This window comes from Haematobia irritans, chromosome 4 (assembly GCF_050003625.1).
Source record: "Haematobia irritans isolate KBUSLIRL chromosome 4, ASM5000362v1, whole genome shotgun sequence".
Classification (NCBI taxonomy): domain Eukaryota; kingdom Metazoa; phylum Arthropoda; class Insecta; order Diptera; family Muscidae; genus Haematobia; species Haematobia irritans.
This window is the reverse complement of record NC_134400.1, coordinates 121,202,192-121,216,382: the sequence shown is the minus strand read 5'-3', so window position 1 is coordinate 121,216,382 and position 14,191 is coordinate 121,202,192. Positions and strand designations below refer to the sequence as shown.

The following is a 14,191-nucleotide window of genomic DNA, read 5'->3' as shown; positions in this document are numbered from 1 at the left end:
AATAAACTGAAAAAGATTGGGTTATGTTAGGGTACATTGATTATGATAATAGCATGAAATTAAAAATATATGCATGATGCAATTATTTATAAATAATTGTATCATGAATATATGTAAAAAAAACTTACTGCAATAAAAGGTGAAATAATTATAAATAAATAATATTACTACACAGGGGAACAAAATTGAACTTTTTTTGTGTTGATTTGAAATTTATAGCAAATTTTTAGTAATTTGAGGTCGCTGAATCCAAATCTGCACTTGGTTTTTTTTTTTCTATCAACTCGAATTTTCGAGATATACCGTTATGTTCAAAATTAAGGCACCTCCACTACATATATTGGAATAACTTGAAAACGGTTCACCATATTAACTAAAAAAACAAAAAGAGCACGTCTGGCGTTGCATGACATTGCATATATGATATGTTACTATTTTGCCTAAATGACGCTATTCTTTTGAACAATTTACCGTTAGGTTTTGGTCTTTATCATTCCATTCAAGTTGGTGATACTCTATGGTAAGATTTTTGTCAGAATTGACCGGACATAGGGGTTTGGAATCGTAAATATTCATAAAACGGTTGTAACATTCCAAAAATTGTTATCTACACAGAAAAAAATGTTATGAAAAATTTTCCAATTAAAATCTTAATTGAGTTTTAAATAATATTCAATTAAAAATTTAATTGATTCAACAATTTTTTTAATTGAAATCAAAATCAATCACACAAATTAATAGTATCAATTAAGTTTTTAATTGGATCAATTAATTTTTTAATTGATACTATAATTTCTGTGATTGAAGACATTTCAATTAAAAAATTAATTGCATCAATTAATTTCGTGATTGAATCAGAAAAATATTTTTTGTGTGTATACGAACATTAAATCATGCAACGAAGGGTTAAAACCTAATTCAGAATTTGATAGACTTCTACAAAATCTATAGGCTCAAAATTTTAGTCGTCTAATGCACTAGGGTGGAACACAATGTTAGTTCCACAGTGTGGCGCAGGGTATAAATATGGGAAACATTTAAATCTGAAGCAATTTTAAGGAAACTTCGCAAAAGTTTATTTATGATTTATCGCTCGATATATATGTATTAGAAGTTTAGAAAAATTAGAGTCATTTTTACAACTTTTCGACTAAGCAGTGGCGATTTTACAAGGAAAATGTTGGTATTTTGACCATTTTTGTCGAAATCAGAATAACATATATATTAGGGTTTCCATATGGACAATTTTCAAAAGAGAACTTTCGCTTTAAAAAAAGAGAACATTTTAACTAAAAACGAGTTTACAATAAAAAAATTCTTTATTAAATAATCAATAATTTTATTGATGTTAAAATTAAAATAATAATAGTTTCTAATGATAGAAACAACGAAATAAATATATAATAAAACAATAAAAAACAAAAAGAATCACATTTTCTTAAAAAATAAACAAAATAAATTGACGGCGACAACGTATTGGCGTATTTACGTTGTACGTTCAATTACCTCTATTTCTAATTTTTACGCCGTACGTCGCGAAACGTCGCAATCGTGTTCCGGCCTTTAATTTGTCAACAGATTTAACCCAGTAAACAATTAGTGGCGAACAATTGTGGCGAATTCCTACTAAATAAATAAAATTCCATCAATCTAGGATTTTTTTGAAATAGAGTACATAAAGAGCACTGTTGGACATAAAAATACGGCACCAAAAAAAGAGAGTGAACAAAAAGATACGAACACAAAAAGAGAACATGTTCTCTTTAAAAGAGATGTAATGGACAGCCTAAATATATATGGGAGCTATATCTAAATCTGAATCGATTTCAACCAAATTTGGCACGCATAGCTACAATGCTAATTCTACTCCCTGTGCAAAATTCCAACTAAATCGGAGTTAAAAATTGGCCTCGAACTCGAAAACGGCCATCGACTGCCGCAAATCTCTCAATGAGATGGCTGAGCAGCACAATATTCACCTAATATGGGTGCCTGACCATAGGAACATACCGGGGAACTGCGAAGCAGATGAACTAGCAAGGCTAGGAACTACCTTACATATTCCAGGGGAACTAGAATCTGTTGGTATGCCTCTGACTACCTGTAAGCTCTAACTGCACAGAAAAAAATATCACCAAAATATTTCCAATTAAAAAGTTAATTGAAGTTGAAATTTTTTTCAATTAATAAATTAATTGGTACAATTAACTTTTTAATCAAGATAGAAACATTAAGTTAATTTAGTCAATGATTGAAAATTTAAAAATTTTTAATTAAAAATTTAATTGATACAATTAACTTTTATTCAAATTCGGAAGACTAAGTCAGTTAAAAAAGTGATGAACTTTTTTTTTAAATTTTTAATTAAATTTGTTTTTTTCAAACAATCAATTGTTAATCCAAATAAAAATTCTGAGCCAATTCAGAATGTAATTGAAAATAGTTACCTTTTTTAATTACAAAATCAATTGAGTTTTGCAATCAACATCAATAAAATTTTTAATTGAATCAATTAAAAAATTAATTGAAATTTGGTAATGAAATCAATTAATTTTTTAATCAAGAATTTTTTCTATGCCCAATTAAAACTGTGATTGATACTATCATTTTTGTGATTGAAGACATTTCAATTGGATCAATTAATTTCGTGATTGAATCAGAAAAAAAATTGGATCAATTAATTTCGTGATTGAATCAGAAAAAAAATTTTTTGTGTGTGCGTGAGAAGGCTGTCATGATGGCAAATGTTCGATGGGAGAATTGTAAGGGTTGTAACGACACCAAGCAAATATGGCCCCATTTAAACACAGAAAAAAATATCACCAAAATATTTCCAATTAAAAAGTTAATTGAAGTTGAATTTTTTTTCAATTAATAAATTAATTGGTACAATTAACTTTTTAATCATGACAGAAACATTAAGTTAATTAAGTCAATGATTGAAAATTTTAAAATTTTTAATTAAAAAGTTAATTGATACAATAAACTTTTAATCATATTCGGAAGACTAAGTCAGTTAAAAAAGTGATTAACATTTTTTTTAAATTTTTAATTAACATTTTTTTTCAAACAATCAATTGTTAATCCAAATAAAAATTCTAAGCCAATTCAAAAGGTAATTGAAAATAGTTACCTTTTTTTAATTAATAAATTAATTAAGTTTTGCAATCAACATCAATTAAATTTTTAATTGAATCAATTAAAAAATTAATTGAAATTTGGTAATGAAATCAATTAATTTTTTAATCAAGATTTTTTTCTATGCCCAATTAAAACTGTGATTGATACTATCATTTTCGTGATTGAAGACATTTCAATTAAAAAATTAATTGGATCAATTAATTTCGTGATTGAATCAGAAAAAAATTTTTTTGTGTGAACTTAAACCACACACTATATATGCTAGTGTTCTCGAGACGCCAGATATCACTCCTGATATCTGCTATAACGGGTCGCTGCCTGATAGGCGATTTTGCGAAAACTATTGGTGCGAAGTATAATGACTATTGTATGAGCTGTCATGATGCGGAGGAAAAGGAATCAATAAAACACCTCTTGTCTGAGTGTCCTGCATTTTGTGTAAGGCGTAAGCAAATTTTAGGGGCATATAGCTTCAGATTACTGGCGGACCTGGAAAACGTTAACTTAAGCAGTCTGCTAATGTTTTTGGAACAATCTGGTTGGTTCAACAGAAGAAAATAATCGAGAAGGTTCAGCGGTTAAAACTAGAAGTGCCCATATGTAATAGGTACTTTTAGTTAATGTGGTATCACAATGGTCTGAATAGTCAAAGTGAGCCTGAATCTTAATCGGGCTGCCACTTTAACCTAACCTAACCTATTCCCTGTGCAAAATTTCAATTAAATCGGAGTAAAAGATTGGCCACTGTGGTCATATGAGTGTAAATCGGGCGAACGATATATATGGGAGCTATATCTAAATCTGAACCGATTTCAATAAAATTTGGCACACTTGGCTACACTACTAATTGTACTCCTAGTGCAAAATTTCAACCAAATTGGGGTAAAACTCTGGCTTCTGGGACCGTATTAGTCCATATCGGGCGAAAGATATATATGGGAGCTATATCTAACTCTGAACCGATTTCAATTTCAAACTTGACTATAGTACTAATTGTTCTTCTTGTGCAAAATTTTAAGCAAATTAGAGCAAAAATCTGGCTTCTGGGGCCATATAAGTCCATATATATATATATGGGAGCTATATCTAAATCTGAACCGATTTCTTCCAAAATCAATAGGGTTCTATTCTGAGCCAAAACACATACTTGTGCCAAATTTGAAGTCGATTGGACTAAAACTGCGACCTAGACTTTGATTACAAAAATGTGTTCACGGACAGACGGACATGGCTATATCGACTCAGGAGCCCACCCTGAGCATTTTTGCCAAGGACACCATGTGTCTATCTCGTCTCCTTCTGGGTGTTACAAACATATGCACTAACTTATAATACCCTGTTCCACAGTGTGGCGCAGGGTATAATTATTAGTTTAAATACTAAATACTTTGTATGGTAGCCTTTAGCGTTTTTTACAGCCTGGAGGTATTTGGCATTATGTGGATTATGGTTTTCGTCAAATCTAGGGGAATTGAGCTCCATATCACGGTTGCCACAACTGGTAGAATTCTACCAAAAATTATAGATTTTTTACGGTTTGGTAGATCGGTAGAATCCTTGAAAATTTTGCAAAAATTTTCTATAGAAATAAAATGTTGAAAAATTTTCTATAGAAATAAAATTTTGAGAAAATTTTTAATAGAAATAAAATTTTCACAACATTTTCTAAAGAAATAAAATGTTGACAAAATTTTCTGTAGAAATACAATTTTGACAAAAATTTCTATAGAAATAAAAATTCGTCACATCTACGGGAATTGAGCTCCATATCACGGTTGCCACAACTGGTAGAATTCTACCAAAAATTATGGATTTTTTACGGTTTTTACGGTAAAGAAATAAAATTTTAACAAAATTTTGAATTTTTTTTATAGAAAGACAATTTTAACCAAATTTTCTATAGAAATAAAATTTTGACAATATTTTCTATAGAAATAAAATTTTGACAATATTTTCTATAGAAATAAAGTTTTGACAAAATTTTCTATAGAAATAAAATTTTGACAAAATTTTCTATACCCGTGTAAAAATTGGAGGATCCAATCCTATCTAATGATATCAAATTTTATCTAATTGGATCTGTTCAGATATTGGTTCAGATATAAGATCTGCACAGATATGCTATATATGGCGCTAGATCTGGTTAGATATAATCGCAGATCTCATCATATATAGAAATAAAATGTTGACAAAATTTTCTACAGAAATAAAATGTTGACAAAATTTTCTATAGAAATAAAATTTTGACAAAATTTTCTATAGAAACAAAATTTTGCAAAAATTTTCTATAGAAACAAAATTTTGCAAAAATTTTCTATAGAAACAAAATTTTGCAAAAATTTTCTATAGAAATAAAATTTTGACAAAAATTTCTATAGAAATAAAATTTTGACAAAATTTTCTATAGAAATAAAATTTTGAAAAAATTTTCTATAAAAATAAAATTTTGAGAAAATTTTCTATAGAAATAAAATTTTGAGAAAAATTTTAATAGAAATAAAATTTTCACAAAATTTTCTAAAGAAATGAAATGTTGACAAAATTTTCTAAAGAAATAAAATTTTAACAAAATTTTCTAAAGAAATAAAATTTTGAATTTTTTTTATAGCAATACAATTTTAACAAAATTTTCTATAGAAATAAAATTTTGACAAAATTTTCTATAGAAATAAAATTTTGACAATATTTTCTATAGAAATAAAATTTTGACAAAATTTTCTACAGAAAAAAATTTTGACAAAATTTTCTATAGAAATAAAATTTAACAAAATTTTCTATAGAAATAAAATTTTGACAAAATTTTCTATAGAAATAAAATTTTGACAATAAAGTTTTGACAAAATTTTCTGTAGAAGTAAAATTTTGATAATTTTCTATAAAAATAAAATTTTGACAAAATTTTCTATAGAAATAAAATTTTGAGAAAATTTTTTATAGAAATGAAATTTTGATAAAATATTCTATAGAAATAAACTTTTGACAAAAATTTCTATAGAAAGTAAATTTGATCAAAAACTTCATTTTGTACATTTTATAGATTTTTGTTGGCACGAATTTCAAGCATGCTCCATATATCCATAATGAAGTTTTTGAGAGTTTCTGTGCTAGAAATTTTAAAGTCCTTCTTTGCTTTGTTTTCATATATGCCCACAGGGATCTGCTGAGGATGAGGTAAAATTTTTTGGTGTTGCGTAATAAGTATTCTTTAACAATACGGCACGAATGTTTGAGGTCATTATCTTGAAGAAAGAGAAATCCTTATTTTAAACCAATTTTTTTGGGCAGATTCGGTCAAATTATACCACAGAATATTAAAATTATCTACTTTGTTTATATTTCCTTTCCAACACCATACGTTTTTCCACCTTTTTCTCCCTTGGTTGTATCACTTTTAGTCCAGTATTTGGTATTTTTTATTTAAAAAACTGTTACATATATTAATGGATTCAATCACACTCAAAAAAAAATTATTCAATCACAAAATTGATTGATCTAAGATTTTTTAAATTGAAATGTCTTCAATCACAAAAATAGTATTTTAATTGGGCATAAAAAATATTGGATTAAAAAATTGATTAATTTGATTTGAAAATTTCAATTAATTTTTTAATTGATTCATTCAAAAATTTAATTCAAACTTAAACATTTATTTAATTGATTCAATTAATTATTTAATTAAACTTCAACCCAATTTCCAATTAACTTTATGATTAAATCAGTTCTTTTGCAATCGACATCGATTAATTTTTTTAATTAAATTGTTAATCGGAACATTTAATTGTTTAATAAAACCGCAAAATGTTCACTCATTTACTTAACTAACTTTGTGTTAAAAAATAATTGTTTCAATATTTTTTTAATTCTTTTAATTAAGAATTTGAACAAAAGGTCGATTACCAAACAAAACAACAACTGAATTATTTTTTCATTTAAAGACGTAATTATTTTCAATTACTTTCTTAATTGACTTTGTGTTTTTATTTTGATTATAGAATTGATTGCATCAAATATTGTTTTTGTTTTATTAAAAAATAAAAAAATCAATTATTTTTTAACTGGCTTTGATTAAAATGTTAATTGCATCAATTGATTTTTCAATTAAAATCTTAATAACATTCAATTATTGACCTAACTGTCTTAATGTTTCTGGTTTGATTAAAAAGTAAATTGTATCAATTAATTTTTTAAAGTTTTCAGCTTCAATTCATTTTTTTAAGGTGGGTATTAAGTTCGAGTTTAGCCGCTAAAATCGTCATTTTTTCACTAAAGTGAAAACTAAATCAGTAAAAAAGGCATAAAATTATACATATTTGTTGCAGATTTCATTATAACTTGATGGGGAATAGCCCAAAGCAAATTTTCACAAAGTTTGTATTCCTTAAAATGGATTATTAAAGAAAAGTAATCGTGAAAAAATTACGATTACGATACGATAGCGGCTAAACTCGAACTTAATACCCACCTTTAATTGGAAATATTTTTGTGATATTGTTTTCTGTGCAGTTCAAAAATGTTTCGCAGCTATGATTTATTATTTCTCATTGATGCTCTCGACATTTCTCAGTGTTTCAAAGTCCACTATATGACAGGATTCGCACCATATTGGTGCCAGGACGTGCTGGAATAAGAAAGAACGTAATGGCATACGACCTGGTGTTAAGAGCAAAGGAACAACAGGGATTGGTTTTTAGAGGCTATGAGTCATGGGAATCATGACAGCGTACGCAAATTTGAGATCTCATCGAATATCATCCGTGAAGGATGATGCTTGAATAGTGTGCGATAAGGATAAGGACATTTTCGTCAATGCCATGATAAAAAAGCACCTGGGCCAACTTGCCAATATGGAATGAAGTGAGGTCGTGGACCATGTTATGGAAACAGAAAGAACGATTTAAAGCACACAACAAGTATGTGGGGAGTAAGTTCGCCCGGGCCGAATCCTACACTCATAGGAAAAAGTCTGCTAAGAACAGCAGTCGATGTCTGCTGTTATATTTTTGTCATAAGCGTAGAAAAGCCTCTGGGAGGAGGGCTTAGCCCCCTCCAGGATTTGAAAACCTACACGGATGAAAAAGACTGTTTTTCATATGTTTGGCTATAAACATTATATGTTTTGAACACAAATTTTTAAACACAATATTTTTGAGTGCAAGCATATAATGTTCATAAACTAGCATAACATGTTTGGGACATATATGTTAATATGTTAGAACATATTATGTTTGGGACATAAAATGTTTGTAAATATAATATGCTTGGATGCAAACATATATTAATTTAGAAATAGCCTATAAACATATATGTGTTTAGTAGCTTGGAGCGCTATTTAACAGGGAGCGATATTGAATTAAGTTGGTGGTTGTTGCTTGTTATTACAAAATTAATATTTTATTTTTCCTTGGGCAATTGATCAGCTACTTCTTTGATCCTTACAAACTGTGTGGTCCGCTGTTCGAATCCCCGTCCGGCAAAAGGTAAAATTAAAATAAAAAAAATTGAATAATTTCTTCTACAATGTTTGTATTACAGAAAAAGGTGCTAAGAACTAAAAAATGTCGTGGAAGTGAGAAAGATGTGGGGGAATATACAATTAGGCAGAAACAAAATTTTGGGCATTCAGGTCGAAAACCTATGTTGTTAGCACCTATATTACCTGTTTATTTTCATAATTCATTATGATTGTAAATATATAAATAAATAAATAAAATTTTGAGCACAATATTGTTTGGGAGAATTTTTTTAAGCATATAATATTTTTGGGTGCAAAATGCTTCCAAACATATTATATGTTCACAAAATAACATATTGTTTTTTGGAAGACAACATTATTGAATTTGGATGCAAAAATACAAAATGTTTGGAACTTTGACTACCCAAACATATATTGTTTAGACCAATATGCTTTCAAACATATTATATATTGGAAGAGATCAAACATATAAATGTTTGGGCAATACCCAAAAATGTATATGCTTGAAGCAAAATATGTTTGGGAGTATATGTTACAGAGGCGATTTTTTGTGAGGGTGCTCCTAGTGCAAAATTTCAACCAAATTGGGCCAAAACTCTGGCTTCCGGGGCCATATAAGTCCATATCGGGCGAAAAATATATATGGAAGCTATATCTAAATCTGAACCGATTTCAATCAAATTTGGCACACATGACTATACTACCAATTGTACTCCTTGTGCAAAATTTCAAGCTAATCGGTATTAAACTCTGGCTTCTGGGTCCATATAAGTGCATATCGGGCGAAAGATATATATGGGAGCTATATCTAAATCTGAATCGATTTCAACCAAATTTGGCACGCATAGCTACAATGCTAAATCTACTCCCTGTGCAAAATTTCAACCAAATTGGGCCAAAACTCTGGCTTTTAGGACCATATTAGTCCATATCGGGCGAAAGATATATATGGGAGCTATATCTAAATCTGAACCGATTTCAATCAAATTTTGAACACTTGACTATACGACTAAGTGTTATGTTTGTACAAAATTTCAACCAAATCGGTATAAAACTCTGGCTGCTGGATCCATATTAGTGCATATCGGGCGAAAGATATATATGGGAGCTATATCTAAATCTGAACCAATTTCTTCCATAATCAATAGGGTTCTATTCTGACCCAAATTAGGAACATGTGCCAAATTTGAAGGCGATTGGACTTAAATTGCGACCTAGACTTTGATCACAAAAATGTGTTCACAGACATACGGGCGGACGGACGGACGGACAGACGGACATGGTTATATCGACTCAGGGACCAACCCTGAGCATTATTGCCAAAGACACCATGTGTCTATCTCGTCTCCTTCTGGGTGTTACAAACATATGCACTAACTTATAATACCCTGTTCCACAGTGTGGCGCAGGGTATAAAAATATGAACTATCGAAATTTTCTTTGACTTTTTCTAAGGCTACACTCATAGGAAAATATCTGCCAAAACAGCAGCCGATGTCTGCTGTTATATATTTGTAAGTAATGGTCTACCGAAACACAAATCGTAAAATATTACCCAAAGAATTTGAAGAACCAAAAATAGTATTTTGCTGGTACCAAACGACCACATTTGTTGAGGATATACAAATTAAGTTAAAATATTTATACAAATTAAAAAAGCTAATTTTATAATTCAAATGAATTTATATAATATCAGATTTAACTTAATTTTTGTAAATTAAATTAAACCAAGTCATAATTTAAGTTGAAGTAAAATAAATTAAATTATAACCAAATCTGCATTCCATAAAAAAAAAAAACAAAAGAAAATGTCCATGAATGAAAAGAAATTGCCTTTATTTTTTGTCCATCTTACGATTTGTTTACCTTTTATGGGTTTGTTGTGTTTCTCGTATGTCAGATGTTTTCGATCGGCTATCGACTCGTTTACCGACAATGACAGAGGGTGGTTGTTTGTGTGATTAACGGTAATACTACGTTTGTTTGTTTTGTTTTTGTTGTCGTGGTGGCTTGTCGTTATTCTGCAAACATAAAGGGGTGGTTGGTTGGCGCTACAGCTCCCGCAGATGACAAAGAAGAAAAGGGAAATTGTTACACTGGCGAGTTACTCATTCGATATTGTAGATATTTCCAATTCACCGGCTTCCACACTCACGCACACGAATTTTGAATGGGAAAGAATACAGCGACTTTTATCGATTTTTCACTTGTTCAGAAAAATAATAAATAGCTAAGAATTACGTTTGATGTTTGGTATTTCTGAACGTTTTTGTTAGCAAAAAAATGCAAGACTTTTGTTATTCGAAATGAACGGTTTCGTTGATTTCACACCATTAATTTGTTCAAGCGATATATTATCCCGAACTTTTCTCTTACAAGAAAATATCAAAGAATACATAATCTTGGTGATGGAAATTAAATATTTCACATTCGATGAAAATTATTTTCCGGGATTATTCATTTAATTTCGTATTTCGTTTTCTTTTGCTCGTATATATTCTTCTGTTTAATTCATATTTCTAAAGGAGAAATCTTAAAATTCACTTGTGCTCGAAAATATTTTGTGTATAACAATAAAACGGAAATTGCCTTCGAAATTGTTCCCATCAATATTTGCACTTTCGCTGAATCCTTAGCACTGAATTTCTTTTATTTTCTTTAAAGTTATATTAATATTTGACAATTATATGATTTTTTTTGTTAATTTTCTTCTTATAGCCGTTTTATTTTTAGTATAAGAACTATCCTCCGCCCTACGTACTTTGAAAATCATTGAAAATTCGATTATGTCAAATGGCAAAGGATTCTTCTTTGATATCCTTTCGTCTGCGAGAGTTTGACAGTTGTTTTTTGTGACTGTTAATGGGGCATAGAGAACGTAGTTGACTATAATTTTTTTGGCGCCGTTCCATTGTTGTTGTTTGCATAACGGTGATTCATTCTGTCTTCATGATGCGAGGGATGGCTGGAAAATTCATTTCCTATGGGTCGTTAAGAAGAAAATAAATAATTTGAACACATTTTGCGGGACTTATGCTCATATAAAAAAAAAAAACAATTTATAGACAGTTTATCGAAGGTATTTATACTTCATAATTTTTATATGAGAGATAATATATAACCTTTAAATTTACATAGATTATCCGTTGGTGTCGAACGCTTACGGATTTTACTCCCTTTATAAATTAGCAGAAACGTGCGAACGCATTCTAATAACAATTTACCATAAACCAATTTACATTTAAACCTATTAAAACAACCATGGTAAAATAATTCCCAGGTAGTTGCAGACATCAGTACATCCTGAGGTCAGTTTTGTTTACAAATTTAATGTTAGTAAACAAAAGATATAAAATATTTACAATTTATTTTGTTTACATTTTAATGGTAACAGTTGGATGTACCCAACTGTGCCATATTTTAATGGAACATGTTTCCATTACACTTGAATTTATGAGCCCAAATTCACATTTTATGCCGTTTTTAACTAAAGGTGTGTACTACGTTCGGGTTTCGAGTTGAAAATCACTTTATTTTCGCGATTACTTTTCCTGAAATAATCAAAATTATATAGCCTTTATAGCTTCCGTTTTCTTTTCCATAAATTGCTTCAAAGCAATTTTACGAGGACATTCATTAGAATTGGCAGAGAGCCCCTCTACCTCACAATTGGCACAAAAATATTTAGGCTGTTGTACCGCAGCCGAAGCCCCTCCAACGTGTACCCCCTTTGGGTTAATTGAGCTATTGCCCGGACCATGTCCAAATCGCTGACAATTGAAGCATTGTGCAATGCCACGTAGTTTATCCCGCCGAAGGTGGACTACGCAATCGAAAATTCAATCAACCTTGTATAGTTTAATAAAATCGGACATTTTAGCATCCATATATTTTCGAATAGGGGGGCTAGATATGTTACATTTACCTTAAAATCGATGTCACGTTTAAAGCATTTCTTTACTTCTTCTACCTCATACTCACTTGATCAAACCGTATAATAACGGCTCTTTTTGCGTATGAGTGTAGAATCTATAACTTCTTTCTATTAATGCTTTTTAGCCCTTTCAAAGATCCCTACATCTTGTAAGCGCAACGAAATTACTCCCTTCCTTACCATTTTGATGGCAATCTGGCAGCTGTTAAATTCAGCCCTCATTATCATGGCAATTTCTTTCACTGCCGCTTCATGTTTTGTTATTGCGGGTGATGTCTTCCATTTTCCTTTTGCATTTTCTTTTTAGGGAACTTGCTTTTTGCTTCCCTCCATTTCAGCATTTTCATTTCCGGGAATTGGCATTTTTTTCCCTTCCCTTTTTTCCCTTCATTCCAATATTTTCATATTTTTTAGGTACAGAATCATCCTTCACATTTGTGTCCAAAGCTGTACTCTCCTTTTTTGCCGTACTGAAGTTTCCGGCTACTTAGGCAGACCAATCAATGTTTACTTCCATATTCTCCTCTTTTTCAATTCAAATCATCCAAAGTTAATTTCGGTGTGAATGGGTAGCTCCTAATATAGAAAAATAATTCTTCTACCCATGCTGTGGAACATTTTCCGGTGTCTATCGAACATATTTCTTCATTGGAATTAAAGAAGTCGTCGACAACGAACTTCAACCCAGACAGGTAATGTTCTATTTTGCAGCATCCATGTTATTTGAAAAAAGTATCCGTTCCTTTAAAATAGATTCTGTAACGATAATCTAATACATGTTATTTCTTTGGGTTGGTATTAAGTTCGAGTTTAGTCGCTAAAATCGTCATTTTTCCACGATTACTTTTCTCTAATAATCGATTTTAATGAATACAAACTTTGTGAAAATTTGCTTTGGGATATTGCCCATCAAGTTATAATGAAATCTGCAACAAATATGTGTAATTTTATGACGTTTTTTTACTAATTTAGATTTCACTTTAGTGAAAATTAGCGGCTAAACTCGAACTTAATACTCACCTTTAAGTTTTAAACGTGTTTTGAACAGCTTACCATAATTGTCTCTTGATAAATTACAAGAACATTGCATGAATGACTTCATTCTCCCCAAAAAGACATCCGTCTTTGCTTTTGCCTCACTGTCTGGCTCTATTTCCTTGATTTTACTTATTACTCCGTTTGAGAATACGTTCTTATCCGTTTCGAAATCTCTAATGCCGAAATAATAACGTCCTGGATGAAAATGAAAGTTTTTGGCTTTCGTAATTAAGCCGCCATCAACGTCATTGGCACCTTTTAATATGGCATTGGCACCTTTTAATATGGCATGGTTTATCGGGAATGAACCATATTCGATTCTTCAACGGATTGCACTACGACAATTCCGGCAAGTATTTAGTTTTCAAATTATCACCACAATTAAACGTTTTACAAATGCTACACAATTCTTGGGAAACAGGACATTGATTGGCGGAAACGCAAATTACATCAAAGCCACATTCAAGACCAATGTACGTAAATGGATTGGGCTATTGTACTCTTTAACCGTCTGATTGTATTTAGACCATTTTCTATAATGTCGTAGTACGATACACACTGCCAGTCGCTTCCAATGACGTTCAAAGCAAATACTCAACATGAAC

At 30.3% G+C, this 14,191-nt stretch overlaps 1 protein-coding gene across 1 annotated transcript in view; it reads right to left on the bottom strand.

Moving 5' to 3' along the window:
* Dab (DAB adaptor protein) overlaps positions 1–11,468 on the bottom strand; it is a 49,481-nt gene extending 38,013 nt beyond the window's left edge. Inside the window, exon 1 of the mRNA XM_075307880.1 lies at positions 10,481–11,468. The gene's annotated coding sequence lies outside the window, so the exon portion shown is untranslated. The remainder of the gene's footprint in view (positions 1–10,480) is intronic.
* Positions 11,469–14,191: the final 2,723 nt, after the last annotated feature.